This window comes from Neodiprion lecontei, chromosome 6, assembly GCF_021901455.1.
Source record: "Neodiprion lecontei isolate iyNeoLeco1 chromosome 6, iyNeoLeco1.1, whole genome shotgun sequence".
In the NCBI taxonomy this organism is placed as follows: Eukaryota; Metazoa; Arthropoda; class Insecta; order Hymenoptera; family Diprionidae; genus Neodiprion; species Neodiprion lecontei.
The window spans coordinates 16,244,794-16,255,937 of record NC_060265.1 but is presented as its reverse complement, the minus strand read 5'-3'; the positions used below and the strand labels follow the sequence as shown (position 1 = coordinate 16,255,937).

General features: G+C 45.6%; 1 long non-coding RNA gene across 1 annotated transcript; it reads right to left on the bottom strand.

The window, feature by feature from the left end:
- Window positions 1-789: 789 nt before the first annotated feature.
- Window positions 790-2,209, bottom strand: LOC124294966. Its single transcript, XR_006904872.1, has 3 exons — window positions 1,932-2,209; window positions 1,554-1,809; window positions 790-815 (listed from the first exon to the last, which is right to left on the bottom strand). It is a non-coding gene; the product is annotated as an uncharacterized LOC124294966 (long non-coding RNA).
- Window positions 2,210-11,144: the final 8,935 nt, after the last annotated feature.

Below are 11,144 nucleotides of genomic sequence, written 5' to 3'. Positions count from 1 at the left end.
GACTCCAGAGTCCTACAATCACTAGTTCATTTTTTAACCACCAGGCGGCTAAAACTTAAGCCACGCCTCTCCCACGGATCCCAATACGACAAACGAGGCGGTACCTTTGTTTTGAAAATTTGAAAATGTTAAATCTTTGGACTTGGGAAACTCCATGCGCACTTTATTTAACATAATGCAATCTTGTCGATGGTTGTCGTAGGCGTGTTTCACATTCAAGTGGCACAAGCATCTGTTATATAAAAACGTTTTGTGTTCATAAACAGACAATTGTTTACTCACTAAACGCGAAAGATTCTTGATTCAAACAAAGTGAAATCTCGGTGCAAAGTCACCGGTCATATCGTCTTCCGGATTACTCTCAACCATTAGAAGATGAATCGTGTCAATGTTCGCGGTACTGAAATAATCACTCAAATAAATTGGCACGATGGCGCTTTTATTCGATTTTGCATGATGCGAAAATAGAATGTCGGAAGCCCCGCGGCGAGACTGATAGCGGTTGATGTTTACAGCGATGTTGAGGATGTCGATCATACTCCAGCCGGAAACGCGTTGTTCGAAATCTTCCACCTTCACAAGCAGATCGTTCCTTGCGTGCGTGAATCAATCTTCAATATCGCTCGAGGGAAGGATCGCGATGTTGGATCTATTGAAGCTCTTAACTTCAGTGGAGATCTCTTCGTGTTTGACATTTTCGAATTTGCACGATAATATGAGGTCGACCTTCACATTTCCCTCCTCGCGCAGTACCAGCCGCAATCGCTTAACGATGACCAGCTCCGCGTCGCACAGTGGTCCAAAAGCCCGAATTCCTGGTCAAAACTAATAACTCAAATATTTCTTAGTGAAAATTGCTAGTATTACTATATATAGTTTTTTGGCTGGCTGGTTTCGAAAATGAACGCAAAAATGCGGAATTCAAAATGGCGGCCCCGAAATGGCGGATATTTTTTACAAAAAATAGTACGAATTTTTAGAAATTCATAGTGCGAATGTTTTTTGGGTCGCTGATTCCGAAAAAAAAACAAAAATGCAAAATTCAAAATGGCGGACGTTAAATGGCGGATGTTTTTCGCGAAAAATGATACCAATTCGCTGAAATTCATACGAGTAATGTTTTTGGGGTCACCGATTCCGAAAACGAATGCAAAAATGCGAAATTCAAAATGGCGGCCCCGAAATGGCGGATATTTTTTACAAAAAATGGTACGAATTTTTAGAAATTCACAGTACGAATGTTTTTTGAGTCACTGATTCCGAAAAAAAAACAAAAATGCAAAATTCAAAATGGCCGACGTTAAATGGCGGATGTTCTTCGCGAAAAATGATACCAATTCGCTGAAATTCATACTAGTAATGTTTTTGGGGTCACCGATTCCGAAAACGAATGTAAAAATGCGAAATTAAAAATGGTGAACCGAAAATGGCGGGAATATTTCGTGAAAAATGGTACAACTTTGTTAAAAGTGATATTTTGTAAATCTATTTCTTTAATTCATACAGTCTTTTTTCTTATAAAACAAAATAACATAATTTTGAAAGATACATACTAATCGCTATCTGAATTCTCATCATCGACGTCGTTTCGATGAATGACGTTGTCTGCGTTACCCCGCTACACTAATCCCACGAGGCGGGCCACGAGGCTCCGACCGAGTCGACAAAACACTGCTTCAAAGAATGCGTATTTTTGACCAATGGAGCAAAAACGAGCAGGCGATGCCAACGGTTTCACATTCTCTATACTTTTTCACACTAGGAATCGTTGAGATCTCCGCAGGATCTCCGGGGATCATAACTAATTCTCTACAGATAGTAATGCAATTCGATGAAATAGGTTATTTTGCAGCACTCGTATTGCATCATTAATATCATCGCCATAAATTCCGAAACTTGGTTCATTCACAAAATTTATGTAATTCACTTACCTTGAGGAATAATATCCATTTTGGTTGACTCGATTTTGATGAAAATTGAAAAAACTACAGCCTTTTTTTTCGCGCGCTCGAAAGCGTGCACACACCACAGTCCCGCGCGAGTCTCGACAATGGTCACTTTCGAGGGTTTACCACAGGCCATGGAATGAATATGAACATCTGCCCTTTTGGATTTCAAAGCTCTAATGCTATCTATTGACAAATATGTGAAGCTTTACCTCGGATGATAACTTTCGGTTTTGGGGGTTTTGGCCAAGAATTCGGGCTTTCGGACCACTGTGCGTCGTCCAGAAAGGCTTCCAAATTCTTATGCAGGATATTTGTGACAACCCCGGTTCAACAACAACAAAAGTTCCGGTTCCGGTGAGTACGCTTGAAAACCTGCTTGTGTCACTCTGCCTTTTTCGCTTGTTTGCTGCCGCTTCCTGCCTTCGGGCATTTTTGTTGCAGAACCTCTCGCCTGCGCCCTAATGCGAGCCATCCGATACTCAGTAGGGTTTGATGGCTTGCTGCTTTTTGCTGCTCTCTGCTGCTCTTTTGGAAACTCACAGTTCGTATTCACCTAGATGTGTTTATTTTAACATCAACTGTCACAGCACGTCATCTACTTGCTTGTCACCTGCCCGGACTGCTCCACGCATGCGCAGCTCCTCTGACTCAACCGCTGCACCTCACTACGCATGCTCCTCTTTCCACCTGCTTACACCACGTGACGATAGCGGTTGAATCTCGGACTTCCGCCTTTCTTCACCTGACCTGCTGCTGTCACCAACGCCGTGCAATCTCGTCCATATTTACCGACTGTGTCCTCATCGCAATCGCAACTGATCGGAACTAAGCTCGAAATTTCAACTTCACTTATTTCCCGAACGTGATCATGGCTCCGACCCGCACCTGCTTTGGTTGCAGCGGGAGTATTGTTAAACTAGCGTCTCACTGCACCTCATGCAAAGCTTTCTATCATCCGGGCTGCGTAAAAAGGAAGTCTTGTTGCTGGCATGCTGCTTACAAGGAAGTAGTTGCTGTGGCCGTTCATGAGGCCGAAGTCATAATCTTTGGAGCTCCGTGTCCTTCCGCAGAATCCACAGGTGCGATCGTCAAGCAGGTCGCGGCTGCTGTGGATTGTCCTTTGCTGGACTCAGACATTGTGTCCTCTAGATTTTTGATCTCTCGCGCGCGAGCTAGCGATGATAGATCTCTCCCGCTGATCATCAAGCTGCGCTCGAATGAACTCCGCACACGCCTACTTGAAGCTAAGAAGCGCAAAGGACGTCTTTCTACCGTAAACCTTACTCCACCGCCCGTAGGGCCAGCTAGCAATATCTACGAGTATATTAACGAGGCCCTACCGTCTGATCTGTACAGACTGCTCGCGGCTACGAAAACTGAGGCCAAAAGATTAGGTCTCAAGTATGTTTGGCACCGGGATGGCGTTATTCTTTTGAGGAAGACGGATGGCGCAACGATCAGCCGAATCCGGACCATGGACGATCTCGCTGCTCTAAAATCGTCGTGACTTTCTGCGACCTCTCGCCCGCTCTCCAGTACTGGCATGCCTGTCCTGAATTCGTCTTCGACTGATGCTCAACGACCTCTCCGCCTGTGTCATTTCAACGCCACTTCCATCTCTGGCCACATCGATTACGTTCGCTTCCATTTCTCTTCTCTCATATACAGCGTCATCGCTGTCACTGAAACCTGGCTCCATCCGCAGATCGCCGACTCCGCTGTCTTGCTACCAGGCTACACCATCATTCGTAATGATCGAGAGGGCAAAGTTGGTGGGGGTGTTGCGTTGTAAGTCTTGCAGTCTATGCGAGCTCGTGTGTTGGCTATTTCACCAGCACAATACACCCTTAGTCCGGAGTATCTTATCGCCGAAATCAAGTCCCCCATCTGCTCCACCGTTTCTTGTGGCCGTCATCTATCGACCACCCAAGGCATCTAACTTATCTGACTTTGAGGAGGCCTTCGACCGTGTCAGTGGCCCTTATGCTCTCTCGCTGGTCTTCGGTGATTTTAATGCGATCAACTTGCTCAATCACCCGAGGCGTCCTATGTGCATGACTTGTGCACGTCGAGGGCGCTCTACATGGTACCCTATTCTGCCACCTGCCATACAAACACCTCTGACACGCTTCTCGACCTCTGCTTTATTAGTGATCGAGACGCCTTGATCTCGTTTAACCAATCGCCTGCGCCTTTCATAGCGTGCCACGATCTAATATCAGTCGCTGTTCTGCTGTCTGCTCCTCCCACCCTCCGCAAAAGCGTCAGATCACGCACCTATCGTAATCTCACGCAGGATGCTTTCTCCGATTTCCTCGCTCGCTGCGATTGGACGTGCTTTTGGACTTCCTTTAGCACTTTAGTGTCTGTTAATGTCCTCGTTTCTTGTCTCCAGGACAACATCACACGCGCCCTTGATGCTCACGCCCCTTATGTCACGCGCATACTCAAACCCGAAACACAACCTTGGGTTACCCCTGAGCTCCATTCTCTTTCGCGGGCCAGGGACAATCTCTACCGTGCTTACAAGCGTCGTAGAACGGAGGGCGCGCTGCAGCGCTACCGAGAGGCTCGCGATGACTTGTACAGGCGCATTTCCGGCGCGCGCGCCGAGTATTACTCTGGGCGTCTGTCTACCATCCATCATTCCCGCGACCTATGGAGGGAGCTTAGACAACTTTGAATTGCAACCTCGGTTCGAACAGTTGCGGTAACTTCTCTCCGGAAGAGCTTAATCGCCATTTCAGTGCTGTGTCACAGCGCCCTTCGTCCTCTGCAGAGGTTACGGCTTTTTTCGCCGGTCTGCCTGAGACTGAACTCAACGACAAGCTATTTCACTTTCGTGACATCTCACCAGATGATTTCTTACGCGCTTTTAGTCACTTTAGCTCCAAGTCTCGTGGGGTTGATGACTTATCCATCACCGATCTAAAGCTCTCTCTACCTGTTGTTTTGCCACTTATACTTGAGCTACTAAATCGCTCCTTGAACTTTGGGGTGTTTCCCGAGGTTTGGAAGTGCGCGCGCGTCACCCCCTTGGGTAAGGTAAAGCTCCCCACCACTCTTGAACAGGTGCGGCCGATTGCCAATCTTTGCTTCCTTTCCAAGGTGTTTGAACGTATAGTCTTGGAACAAATTTCCTCCTTCCTGGTACACAACGACTTGCTCGACCACCGTCAATCCGGCTTTCGTCGTGGCTTCAGCACCCAGACAGCTTTGCTTCGCCTCACCGAGGACGTTCGACTTGGCATGGACAGTCGCAGGCTTACCATACTAGTCCTCTTCGACTACAGTAAAGCCTTTGACACCATTCCGCATGCTGTCCTTCTCGACCAGCTCCGCAAAATCGGGTTCTATCATTCACTCCGCTGGATCTCTTCTTACTTGCAGGGCAGACTGCAAGCAGTCTCGATGACGGATCAACCAATGTCCTCATGGGCCCCTCTGGATTTAGGTGTCCCCCAGGGTTCTGTCCTGGGGCCACTCCTGTTTTCACTTTTCATTAACGACATATCATCTGTCTTGAAACACTGCTCTCATCTGATTTATGCTGACGATCTTCAGATCTATTTACAGTGCACCACGGATCAATTCGCCTATGCCGTTGCTCGGATGAATGAAGATGTGGAAGCAGTGCTAGGTTGGTCGCGACGCGCCTCGCTTAAACTTAATGTGTCGAAGTCCCATGCTCTAGTCCTCGGCAGTGGCAATCTTCTGACACGGCATTGCCCTGTACCTGCCCCACTCTCTCCAGTCGTTCTTGATAGGTTTCCGCTGCCTTACAATCAATCTGATTTCAAATCGAGTGCACGCCACTCTGCGTCAGCTTTCTGCTTCGCGCCGCTTACTCTCTCGCTCGTTGCGCAGGCGCCTCGTTGTCGCTCTGGTCTTTCCTTTGTTCGACTATTGCTGCATGGTCTTCCTCGATCTTTCATCCAGCGCACACACACACACACACACACACACACACACACACACACACACACACACACACACACACACACCAATTACATTTAGTTTTCTTATTGTATACTCAATTATCTTATTCTAAATTTTAACGAGTAAAATTATACATATTATTTTCAATATCCATATTAATTAAACATATTGTTATTCCAAAATTGACTTAAACCAATTTTTTAACAGTACCACTGATCGGATTATATTCAACAATGCGATCATGCAAAATCATGCAGTAGGCAGAAGTGTGTGGTGGGAACGTAGTGCTAGAGTCAAATTCCAATCAAATGTCCACAGGTCCAGTTTTCAATGTTTCGTTCTGCTTGGAGCAATCGATGACGATAAGGGGAGCTTGGTTTATAAATTCACGCCTCGATAGCAAAGGCTCAGCTTCTTTGTTATAGTAGCTCATTTGAAATCGAACATACATATCATAGAGAATGGCGTATTGATTATTGTATATATCAATATTCATATTTCCGTAGGGATAGCACTGTGAGTTGAGGAAGAGTTTTACATCTCTGATCCGACAATGATCAAATACGCCAGCATTTTTCAGCGGCTCGTTTCTCCTTGCAGTTTGAAATCCCAGAATGACATATCTCGGCTTCTCAAGCTGCGTCGATGTCTTGACTGACCATATATGCCGCGTTGTTGATGGGAGCATCGGATACACGTACGTTTCCCAAGAACGAAAACTCATGGATATGGCTGGATCCTTGGCGATGTAGTTGAGTAGCTCTGGATTTTCGGTTTATCAGCCAGTTTGATGTGGGGCAACAACCACTCGATTTTATTCAGGGTGATTTTAAAGTTTTCCGTCGCCGAGCTCTGAATCACAGCATTCAAATCAGTGTTGGAACGTGTGAGAATTAACTCGTGTTTAGCGTTGACGATGACTCGACGATAATCTTCGGCGAAGCCTAGCACATAATTTAACGGCAAGACAACATCGAAATTTCCAGCGGCATCGGTTAGGTCCTTATCCCCACTCAACCACCCGGTATTCTCCAGACTATATTGCTGGCCTGGAGTCAAGGATATGTAACCCTTCATAGTGCTGGTGATGCCGACATTTTTATTCCGATCAATCTCTACACCGTTCAACTCGTAGCGAACTTCCTCAAACAAATGACAAACGGCCATATTGATCAATTTCGTAACCGTCACCGCAGCCACACCATCATCCTTTGTGATTTTTCCGTGAATGTGTAGAGAGCTTTTACTGGGCAGTAGACACAAGTCTTGATGTTGAACAACAATATGGATTTCATCGTTGTTCTGGAAGGTGGATGATGCAAACGGTTGATGAGCATGAATCTCAGAGTGCGCGATCGGTTCGTCGAATACCACAGGTTTCTGTATTCTTATTATTTCTTCCATGGTAACACGCACAGGATGCAGCGAACACGAATTTTTATTTTCCAAAATTTCCACGTAATCGAAGACCTAGGCTCTGGAGAAACCGAACGTTCAGAGGTGTCAGTCTCGTAGGCGGTGTAAACGTTGTCAGAGGTGTTGGGCGACTGACGATTTTTGGCCATGACGTTTGAGTTTTATAACTTTTGCCCAACTTTCTCGTCTCAAACACGATTCCCATTATTTGAGTGATTTCAAGTGTAAACGTACAGTAATCGTTTCGCCGCGAAAATTAATCAGCTCGTCGTCTTGATCGACTATTCTCAGCTGTAAATGATGTATCGACTGTACGGCGATTGGCAGGTAAAGGACGTTGGTAGGCACTTCGACAATCTTATATCCGGATGGAACGGTTGGGAAAAATTCGTGAATCGTGTGAGCTCGACGCCCGTTTATGTACGCTCCTGTGGTTATGCTACACTCAACGCGTAAAGTATTAACCTTCAGTATGGCTACGGGTAATTCAGATTTATGAGTAACGTTTCGTGATAGCTCAACCGCCTTAAATCCCAATAATCGGCCGATCGAATCTTTGGGCTTAAAGTCTACCACATGATTGCATGTGACTTCACTGTTCAGCTCATTGTTGTTAGCTGTCAGGCTGAGGGTGATGTCGGAGGGTAGCTCCTTATGTAGAAAATTTTCAATATCCTCAATTTCATAGCATCCCGTGGGTATCGCGATGCTCTCTCTGCTGTTGTCCGCTCGTTTCAGGTAAAATTTATTACACCTCTCATGAATATTGGGTATTGAATTGAATGTCAGGAACTCGACGAGTCCGAGAACATAGTTTTTCTCTGGTGATAACTCGATTGGGGGGAAATATTGAGCCTCCAGCACGGAGGATGTGCCTGACAGTGTTAACGTCAACGATTCCGGCATGACTAATGCTTGCTCATGTAACACCTGTCTTTTTATAGTTGTTCGCTGAGAAATTTGAGACACAAGTGGCCGCAAATCACAGTATCATATTCTTGATACCTCTTATGATTGTATTCAACGCTGCCAACACCGAGATACCTCATCAAGTCCTTAGGCGGTTTCAAATCACCGAAACTATCGAAATACACAACATGGTCACCATTTTTCTTGTACGCCACCCAATGTGTCCCCGGACCGTTTTTATCATCAAGATTAATAATTGCGGATTCTCGCATTTTTGGTCCTGATTTCGGCAGATCATTCCGCATGAAAACACCTCGAAAATGCGAAATTTTCATATTTTTAGCATAGTTGCGTAAATCAATGTTGGTGAGAGCTCGGTGTGGCAGCTTTACTAGTTTTTTGCCGGACGTAAGTACAGGCCCATTCCGCTGCGGTAGGGTCGCAGGTATAATCCCTTACCCAAAGCAATCGCCTCCATTGTTGCATTGTGCCGTTTGGCCTCTTTCAACTGATGTTTGTTGACACTAGCTTCGTTGACAGCTTTAGCTATACCCGCAGCACCACCCGCAAGAGCCCCAGTAGCGCTTAGACCGGCCAGAATTGGAATGAGAAACGGTAGGATGCCGCCAATTTTATCAGGCACTGGTATAACGCGAGGCATACGAATATTCTTCCCAGTCCCACGCGCGGCCGCACGAGCACCCGCCAACGCCGACTCGACGGCTTTATAACCCGGTCGCATGGCGACCTTTGCTGCCGTGATGATGGATTTAAGATTCACAGTTCTCTTCCGCTGTTTACTCTTCCCGTCAGTTCCAGATTTCTTCTTCGCAGCCACTCCAAGTTTCGGCCGCTTTGCAGCTAAGCCCATTCCGAGTTTAGATTTAGCTTTCATGGTGTTGGTGACTCCCCAGGCTACCGCCTTTTCACCCACACTATAGTCCTTGGCCAAGACGCGATTCCACGCCTTCTCAGCGAGCGCTTTGTCGGCAAGATTTCTCGCTGCGGTATCGCGATTCTTTGCGTATGCAATGTCGTGGTCTTTACACGCGGCATCCAGCGGATTGATCCCCAAATCTCCACGAGCCAACCTCTTTGCCAATTTCGTTCCAGGTCCGCAGTACTGATACCCTGGCACATGCAATTCAACTGGGAGATGATTGATGATTTTATTTAACAAACCACCACCGCGTTTTTTCCGTGAGGACATCCTCATAGTCGGGCAACAACTAACGTGACTTCTATAAAAGGCGGAATTTATATACCGTCATCTCAGTTTTCGTTGTCATGCTAACGAAGCATCATGAGATTTCAAGATCAGCCCGATAAACTACCTATCGCAAATTTCGATAAAATGGTTCGACGTGGTAAGAGTAAGATAGAAAAACGACATGGAAAATTGCTGCCGAATACCGTGAGAGCAATTTTTTGCGGGCCATCCAATTGCGGTAAAACTAACGCTCTTCTCGCACTTATCACCCACGGCAATGGATTGCGATTCGAAAATGTCTACGTTTATTCGAAATCTCTCATCCAACCAAAGAATCAATTTTTGCAAAAGTTACTAGAACCTGTGCAGGGAGTGGGTTATTTCCCGTTTCACGAGAACGATGAGGTTGTAAAACCGGAAGATGCTCGCCCCAACTCTATTATGATTTTCGACGATGTGGCTTGTGAAAAGCAGGATAATATCAGAGCATACTTCAGCATGGGCAGGCATTGCGATATCGATAGCTTTTATCTAAGTCAAACGTACGCGCGCATTCCAAAACATCTAGTGCGTGACAATGAAAACTTATTGGTGCTATTTCGGCAGGATGATATGAATCTGAGACATATCTACAACGATCATGTGAACACGGACATGACGTATCAGCAATTTAAAGACTTGTGCTCGGCATGCTGGAATGATGGCAATTACAGTTTTACCGTAATTGACAAGGATAGCGAAATCAATGGGGGGCGATATAGGAAGGGGTTTGACTGCTTTATAAGCATAAACTAACATAAACTTGCACAGTTTCGTTGCAACAATCGAGCCTGCAACATGGAGAGTGCCAAGATTCGTAAGCATAGCGATACATTGAGTGAAATATCAAAAGCATCCGATGTCATACGGCTGAAGCATAAGATGCTCAAGTTGGACAAGGACACGACCGAACAGGTTATGGGGGAGGTATTCAAGCCTTTAGTAACACCGTTGCAAAAATTGGTGGATACTTCAAAGCTGCAGCAGCAGCATATTAAACGTGAAATTAAAACGGAACTACCGGATGTGACAATGAAAAAAGAAGAGGAAAAAGATGACGAGAGTGCCGGGGATGATGATGATGATAAGGAGGATGAGGATATGGATGTGGGGAATTTCATGGATGCAAATGATAAAACACTGAAGCTTGGTGAAATTTCTACGACAAGTACACCGGTGAAGAAAACAACGGATTCCACAGCACAATATTTGAAAATGTTCAGCTCAAGTAAAAAGAGGGATTTGGATACTACATACGGCGTTCGAAAGTTGACAAGCGGTATGATGATTGGCGATACACCGATCAATTTCACTGATAATCTGGTCAATGTGGGGAATAAAAGTTATGAGAGAACACCTGGATTACTCGAATTACTGTTTAAAAAATCACCCGATGCATCGGTTGTAAATGACGCGGACAAGAATAATTATATAAAAATTGTAACGACGACAAATGCGCATCGAAAACGTTACCAAGCCGATGGAAGCCTTCGAGATGATTTAAAAAGTGCAAAGTATAGAAATTTCATTGCACAATACGTTGGCTCGCCGAAAAAATCAGGTAAAGGCTTACCCGACTATAAGATCGCGCGAAAGGAGGGGCAAGATGTCGATTACGTCTACTGGGATGATCCAAATGAAATTGTAGATCGTCTCCGGCTGCTTATGGCGTCACAGGCTGC